General features: G+C 41.3%; 1 long non-coding RNA gene across 1 annotated transcript; it reads right to left on the bottom strand.

Moving 5' to 3' along the window:
• Positions 1-5515: 5515 nt before the first annotated feature.
• LOC125376261 lies at positions 5516-7601 on the bottom strand. Its single transcript, XR_007219119.1, has 2 exons — positions 6668-7601; positions 5516-5794 (listed from the first exon to the last, which is right to left on the bottom strand). It is a non-coding gene; the product is annotated as an uncharacterized LOC125376261 (long non-coding RNA).
• Positions 7602-8753: the final 1152 nt, after the last annotated feature.

The raw sequence follows: 8753 nt of genomic DNA, 5'->3' as shown, positions 1-8753 counted from the left end.
CCAATCGAAAAAAAGAGTGTTATGTCAACATGTTTCAGTACCTATGCGATTTTGCTAGTAGAGGAGGTCTAGAGTTTGTCCCACTTACAATTCAGTTGGACTTTGAACGTGCAGCTCACAATGCCGTGACTGATGTATTTCCTGGGACATTAGTAAGAGGGTGTTTCTTTCACTTCACCCAATGTATCTGGAGGAGGGTGCAGAAAGAAGGTCTGGTGATGGACTATAAGGAAGATGAGGAGGTGAAGAAGCTGGTGAGAAGAGCTGCTGCCCTCCCTCTAGTACCTCGTGACAAAGTGGATGATGTGTGGCTTGATGCCCAGAGATTTGGAATCACTTCGAAAACCAAGGCCACCGTACCAACAATCACCTGGAAGGGTGGCACAACAAGATAAAGAAACTTGCCAAGAAGTGCCACCCGAACATCTACGAGGTAGTGAAGCTATTTCAGCGAGAGCAGTCACTCAAAGAGGTTGCAGTCCTGAGACTCTCTCACCAGTGGTCAGAACCTTCACGAAGAAAGAAGTACAAGGCAATCGATGCACGTATTGCGTCCCTCAAGATCCAGCTCCTGAACCAACACCTGAGTGAGATGGAATATGCTGACCACGTGGGCGACCTCCTTCATCTGCAGTTATGATCCATTATGATATTCATATGCTACTCATATTCATCAATGTAAAGTTCTGATGAATATGTTATCCTTGTTGAATAAGAAATGAGAAAACAAGACTTGTTTTGTTATATACGGTAACCTGTTAGAATCACAAAGCATGTTTTGACAGCATAGCCGTGAGAGCCACATTATACAATCACGCAACCATAACCATTGCCGGGAGCGCCACATCAATTTGGGCTATCTATTTTCGAAATGTGGCTTTGCCGGCCTGTAACCATGGGCACCGTCGCGCTGTTGCGACATTTTGACCAATTTGAATGGTTACAGGCCGGCACCATTTGAATTGTGCTTTGAATAATGTTTGGTTTTTACAAAAAGGCGACAATGCGACAACACGACATTTGCCAAGTTCATGCTTCTCCCACTATTTGTTTATGCATAATATAAAACGTTTTATATTATGATTAATAATGGTAAAATGAACTGAACGTTTCAAATTATGATTAGTAATGGTAAAATGAACTGAACGTTTTCAATTATGATTAGTAATGGTAAAATGGACTGAACGTTTTCAATAATGATTAGTAATGGTAAAATGGAATGAACGTTCTAAATTATGATTAGTAATGGTAAAATGGACTGAACGTTTTAAATTATGATTAGTAATGGTAAAATGGACTGAAAGTTTCAAATTATGAACATGAAACTGAAGTGTTGCATATGATTGCATAGATTACCTATGCATAGGATATGCATGGTAACATGTCAATATGGTGTATGAAAACATTGCAAATTTTACACAGTAGCAATTAACCTGACCGCTCCTTGGAATTACGTGCCTCGGATGTAAGACACGTGTGCTAGGTTCAGTAGGGTTCGTTTGACCGTTGTTTGCTGATTCTGTATTGACAATTTGTGCGGCAAACGCAGAACCCTTATTTATAGGTAAATGGCTAACTCTACTGTATTATAGTTGCGGGTATGGGAGCGGGTAAGCTCAAAAGAATATTGCAAAACACATATTGTGATTTTTGACGGTAGAAGCTGACATTGACAAAATGACACAGTTTTATTTTTCAAATAAGAAAGTATTAAATTTGAACAGGATTCAGGCACTGGTCATTTATAATAGGGAAGGGGGGGGGGGGGGGGGGGGTCGTTACATGTATTTGTTGGGTGGGGCGGAGGGATGAATACATGTTGATGTCGGCGAATTTTGATGCCTAATCCCCAGGCCACGCATCATTATAGTGGAGTCCCAATGTACTCTTTATTAAATGATATTTTAACAACATATAATGTGTCCTGTTAACACGTCTCTGTCAGTTATTATATATGGACGCAACGTTCTATACTAATACTTCATGCAACAATGAGCACTCCGGCGATCTCTTTGTTACAAGGTCCTGAATCCCAGTCTCGTGACAACATAACACTTAAGCGAAGGTTTTCATTATGTTCAGTACTAGTCTTCTTTCAATAGTTCTGGCCGATTTTGTCAGATTTATATATTTTAACACATAACCCTCAATTTTATACGCCCGCAAATTACCTCTGTCCAAGAATTAGAATGAATATTGAGAGAATGGCTTCTCTTAGCTTAAAACGACTGCCATCAGTATTGCAAACTCATTTGTTGTCAGCGATTAATGGGAGACAATCCTTGACGGACTATTCTCAATTATAATTCAAACATAATTAATAATTCAAACATGTTAAAAAAATGCAGCAAAGATGGTTTGAGTGATCCTGGCACAGTCAAGCTGATTAGGCTCATCATCAGCTCCGGGCCCTTGCCCCCTCTACACGCAGCCCAGACAGCGAATGGGACTTCTCTCAGGAAGCGCTGCCCAGTCAAACCTACCCAGAACTTTTCGGAGAATGTGAAGACTCCCCAACACTGCAGCCTTCTGCATTACCCAGATTGTCAGAAGGGCGGTATTCCTGGTAGCAAACCCGGGTACTCTCCCGTTGTCAGTCAACAGATTGGGAGGTACCAAACCTAAGGCACCGAGAACAATGGGGAGTTGGACAACTTGGTACTTGGCATGCAAGCGTGACATTTCGAAAGTGAGGTCCGCATATTTGCCATGTTTTTCCTCAATCTTGTCAATCAAATTAGTGTCAAAGGGGACAGAAAATTCTATGATATAAATGATTTCATTAGATTTATCAAAAAGGACAAGATCAGGTTTGTTGGCCTTGCTACGTCTAAGGCTGTAAATGGGCCTATTCAAAAGAATTTTGTATTTATCATTTTCCATGACGCCCTCCACATATTCCGGGTCGTACAATGGGTGGACTTCTGTGTCAAAACCACAAGCATGGCGAAGACGGTAATTAAATGATCGAGCTACACCATCATGTTGTATGGGATACTGTGTTTGTGCCAAAGCTGGGCATCCACTGATAATGTGCTGGACAGTCTCATTTAATTCATTACATAATCATTCTACATTTCATATTTACATTTTGATGCACAATCATACATTGAAGGTTTCGAGTGGGAAGTGACTGGTCCTGAGCAGCGAACAGAAAGCCTTCAGTTTCATTTTTCAGGCCACGCGACTTCATTCAACCGAAGGACTCGGCGGGATTGCTGATCTTCTCAACACGCTGCACATAAACTCGATGCAGTGGTCGTTCAGATAGCCTCTCCTTGAAAAACTGAGTCTAGGCCGAAATGATATGGCACTTCGCTTGGTTGACACTCTTTTCTGTACCGTCCAGCAGTACAGAACCATCAACAAAATCAACACCGACATTGAGATTATGTCCCACATCCTTGGCTCGTTTAAGAAAACTGTAGAATGCCTTGTTTTCATCATGAGTCTTGACATTATTATTATTATTATTATCATTATTATTATTATTATTATTATTATTATTATTATTATTATTATTATTATCATACTCTACTACTACAGAGTTAGAAGGTTTGGAAATACATCTATCTGCTCTTTAACTCCAGATAATTGGGGTAACCGCACACACGTATTAGCGGTTTCATTAAGCCATCCAACCATCAGCCCCCTGGAGCATGCGTCTGACAATGATCACGAGCCCCTGTACACCTCCCCCACCATGTATTTACTGTACATGAATCTCAAGGTATCACTGCTGGGTCTCTGATGTGGTGTCTGTTAAAAATAAACTCTTCCCAACAACTAATGCATGTGTTTGTTATTTGATACGTTTCGCTTATAGCGTTTCGGCATTTCCACATCACTCTTTTTTAAAATAATTAAAGTCTTTATATATTTATATAGGCATACTTATTTCCCTATGCACATAGCTACGTTTGCTATTCTATTGCCCATTCCATCCCAGATTTAGTGATCCGTTTGTTTCCCTCGGACTGTGCGCAGGCAGGCCACACAGCTGACTTTAGAATTTTCTGTTGCCTGGTGTGTTTACTTTGTGCCTTGTCTGCACGCTGTCGCTGTAATACATGTTAGCATGGATATATATCTGTATGTCGGCATTATTTGGGGGTGATTTCAGAATACTACGTTTATGCTTATCATTTTCCGTTGTTTGTTTTCATAAAGAAAAGCGTCGTTGATTTATTGCTAGTTTGTCATGTGATTAAGAAAAATAAGGCTGACTTTTATAAAACTATTTACTCAACAACAAAAATTCCCGTGACACCAATATTTTAATGTATTTTTCAAACAAGAAAAGTTTGGTTTTCAATATTGTAGTACATATAAACAAGTCACAAAAACGCAACTGCTACAGAAAAGCATGCATTCCATGCAAAAGTTGACTTTTATGCAAGCCCAATGCATTTCACAACCCACGAATAGGTAAAAACACATGTGCCTTAACGGGATTCCATATGCATTGTTTAGCATCGTGCTGACAACAACCACTCAGAAAAACAACAACATTACGCAATTATTCAACATTACGAAATGCCACGCCTGTCCGAAAATGAGCGTCTGCGAGCCATTGGTATGCTTGAAGCAGGATCGAGTCAACGTGATGTTGCAAGACAATTTAACGTCCACAGAAACACTTTTTGGTGTTTATGGCAACGTTGGCAACTGACGAATGCAGTCAGAGACCATCCTCGAAGTGGCAGGCCACGCGTAACCAATAATCGACAAGACAACTGGATTCGAACAACATACCTACGAAATCGATTCCAGCCAGCAACAGTGACTTCAAGAAGCATCCCTGGCCTTAGACGAATATCTTCACAAACCGTATGTCGTCGCCTCAGATGTGCAGGTATTGTCGCCAGAAGACCCACCAGACGTCCCATTTTGACAGGAAACAATCGTCAAGTACGTCTACAGTGGTGCAGACAGCGTCTACGCTGGACAGCCATGCAGTGGGGACAAGTTCTATTCACTGACGAGTCTCGTTCTCACCTCAGCCACAGCGATGGACGGATTCGAGTGTACCGACGTGGAGGGGAACGTTACGTCAATCATTGTGTCATGGAAGAAGATCGGTTCGGGGGCGGCAACGTCATGATATGGGACGGGATTACAGCAAGACAGAGGACCCGTTTGATAGTGGTAGAGGGAAATCTCAATGGACAGCTCTACCGCGACGAGATCATCGGCCCTGTTGTTCTACTGGTTTTGCGTCGTCATGGCCCAGGCATTACCTTTCAACATGACAACGCCCGGCCCCATATTGCTCGACTTATTCAGGATCCTCTTCAACCAAACAACGTGAATGTCATCTCCTGGCCGGCTCGCTCCCCTGATCTCCCACCAATCGAGAACATGTGGGATGAGATGGATCAGAAATGGGTTTCACACATTGTACCCATGTTGGGAATCGAACCCGGGACGAGCTAACGCTTTAACCACTAGGCTAATTGACCATATTCAATTTGACAAAGTAGTTTGGAAGTTAAAAGAAACAATTCCCCTTGACTGAACTGTTCAATATTTTTTTATATACTCACTTAAACTGCATGGTATATCATTCTCTCACCCATAATGCACACAGACAATGTCCTCGTTTCGCACAAGGGCTATATTACAACGACTTGATCTATACTGAACGTAGGGACGAGGCAGTAGGGTCCCCCGTAGATTACCAAACTACCGTTATTGTGGCATACCAGCATGCTATCGGAATGTCGTTCCTCCAGTGCAGTGTGTGTGATTACTGGCAGTTTGTTCCATGTGTTACGTCATTCGACCAGGACGTCTGCAATAGGAAGAAGGTCGGCTGTTATTGTTGTAATGAATGAAACTGTGCAATGTGCAAGCTCCGACGTTCATACAGTTTTGCGCTCACTCTACGAAGGTTCATACTCCAATAAACAAAGTGAAAGTCAATTCTTAAACCATTGCTATATAATTTCATACGTTGAGGTTTACACTGTTTCTTTCATGCTGATTGGTCACGTGATCTGATGAACCTGTGAACACCTGTGAACGGACAAAAAAAGTTCACAGGATGTGAACAATTTTTTGTGAAATTGATCGTGTGAACTTTTGCCGTAACTACTTTCCGGGGTTTCCCCGAATTCTCGATCGGTGTTTACGATCAACTCGTCTTCTATTTTCTTTTTAATACCTGCATTTATCAGCAATATAATGAATTTAGTATATTTGCCTGGTCTTGTAACATTTTATCTGACTTATAATTAAAATAAATAAATGCTTTGGTTCTGGTGATTGATGTCGTCTAGCTGCTACATGAAACAAAATGGATTGTCCTTGCGGTGATTTGGATATTGAATGGCAATCTTTCAATACTAATAACGCGAGTGAAGAAAATTAATTCTGTAAAATTACTGAGGTGAACGAAATTTATTGAACGATTTATTGAGCGATATTGACTTTGATGCCTTGTTTTCGGAAACGAGAGGAATCTAGCACCAATGAAAACAATGTCGTACCCTGCTCAGATGTGGCCGCTGACAGAGCAAATGCGACTGCTCCTGATCAATCCCAAACTAAAACCCAATTTTCTACCGTATCGGGAAAAAAATCAAAGATTTTGAGAAACCTTTAAACATAAAAAGGTAAGGAAAGAAACTTAGATTAACAAAAAACACACCAAAAACTTGCCTACCTGTTTTATCGATTGGTCATCGGAGACGAGAAAATATCCGTAGACGGAATTAGAAATCTGCTATTCCAGTTTCTGAGTTGGCCGACCTTCTCCGTGCATTCTAGCCCGAGAAGAGGCGGCACATGAGGAGTGACGGGGCACAGTAATGAAGCTGGCATCAGGTTATACAGCAGGTCCATCTCGGATGACAAAAAACACCAGCTTAGCAAAGTATTACAGCACACGCCACAAATCCCAAACTCCAAATATAACACACCCTGACGTTGAAAATTAACACAAAACACACAGGTTTCAGAGCACTCCGTTCCATCCCCACCAGTCCATTCCGCATCGTCAGAATTGGTTTGCGATTATCCAAACACAAGCAACACATGCATAAATCGGTGATATTCCCAATTTGCTCGTGCCACGGGAGGGTTCACGCGTCCGCGTGTTTTCCATAACTGCTCCATAAACGTCATTTTAAACAGCAGCAAGTATAAATTTCATCCTCATGCTCCCATTCGACTCGAAATGCACCTCTTTGCAAACTTATGTGACGTCATATATAATTTCGCGCTTGAAGGTTGATCTCGCCTCGGTGCATCGGGGTCATGTTTATATTTTTGTTCAACTTCCTGTAACCTGTTTTTAAGATTTGATTTATCCCAAATTTTGTTTGTAAATGTATTCAGAGAATGAAATTATGTTGACATATTTCTAGATTATGTTGTATATATTCAAAGAACTATTTTTCTTTGCGTAACTGAGTATGAGTGGGGAAACGCATGTGACCGAGAGCCGGCAAATACCGACAAAATAACATTGTTGTAATGTTCTTCGGCGAAACCAGAGGACTTCAAATTTAAGCAAACATTGTCACGATATTATTCGGCGAGACCAGTAAACAACAAAGTATGAAATTACAAGAATTCAACGTCAGTTTGGATGGATTCATTGAAGTGTGAACGGTTTAAAACCGCTGGTTAAACTTTCGTGTGAACACAGTTTAACCAGCGCTTTTAAATCGTTCACGCTTCAATGAACCAATCCAAACTGTGTTAAACACACCCCGGGTATATGTATGTATGTATGTATGTGTGTGTGTGTGTGTGTGTGTGTGTGTGTGTGTGTGTGTGTGTGTGTGTGTGTGTGTGTGTGTGTGTGTGTTTGCGTATGTGCGCGCGCGCGCGCGTGCGTGAGTGTGTGTGTGTGTGTATGTATGTATGTATGTATGTATGTATGTGTGTATGCATGTATGTCTCTGAATATATCTGTATGTGTGTATGCATGTATGTGTCTGCATATGTCTGTATGTGTATATGTGTATATGTCTGTACCTGACATAATATCATCTTTTGTTTGCACGTGCATTCGTTATTTTTGGGATCGTGATACTTGTTGATATTACAGATAACGTTGTGCGCATGTCCATCAGAAAAAAAAAAAATTCTCTTTAGAAATAAACAACCAGCTAGTGTCATGGCGATATTCTATATCTGCAAGTGCTTCTCATAATTGATTGGCTATTTGAGGGGTCAAGATGAACTTGAACTTGCATGGATAGGTGAGGTGAGGGTGAGATGAGGTTAACGGGTTTAACGTCGCGTTCAAGATTATTGCAGTTATATAGCGAAGTGCATGTGTGTGTGTGGCTGCTTGTACTTATGCCGCTTTTATAGTGCTAGCCTAATGAGATAACATGCCGCAAGTTAAAATATCCCAGAATTAGAATATCCCACTCAGGCACAGTATACTGACCAATCCTTGTTTAAGCTCATTAATGCCGAGCGCCAGGCAAGGTAACAACAAGTACCAACTTTTAACGTCTTTTGGTATGACGCGGACGGGGTCGAACCCAGTGCTTCCAGTCTCCCGGCAGACGCTCCACCACCAGACCACGGAGGCGGTCGTGCATGGATAGCGAATGATACCCGATGTTTATATCATTAAAGGAAATAGCCAACAATACCGTAGAGCTCCATATGTATAAAACATATTGCACTGACATAACTGATGCATGCAGAGAACTGTTCATCATTTCCAGTGAAAGAAACAACCCAGCAGTGTATGCTCTCTTTATGTTTATGGCCCTGTACACTCAGAG

This window comes from Haliotis rufescens, unplaced genomic scaffold, assembly GCF_023055435.1.
Source record: "Haliotis rufescens isolate VD_foot unplaced genomic scaffold, xgHalRufe1.0.p SCAF_7, whole genome shotgun sequence".
In the NCBI taxonomy this organism is placed as follows: Eukaryota; Metazoa; Mollusca; class Gastropoda; order Lepetellida; family Haliotidae; genus Haliotis; species Haliotis rufescens.
Note: the sequence above shows the minus strand (reverse complement) of the source record. Positions and strands in the feature narration are given on the sequence as shown.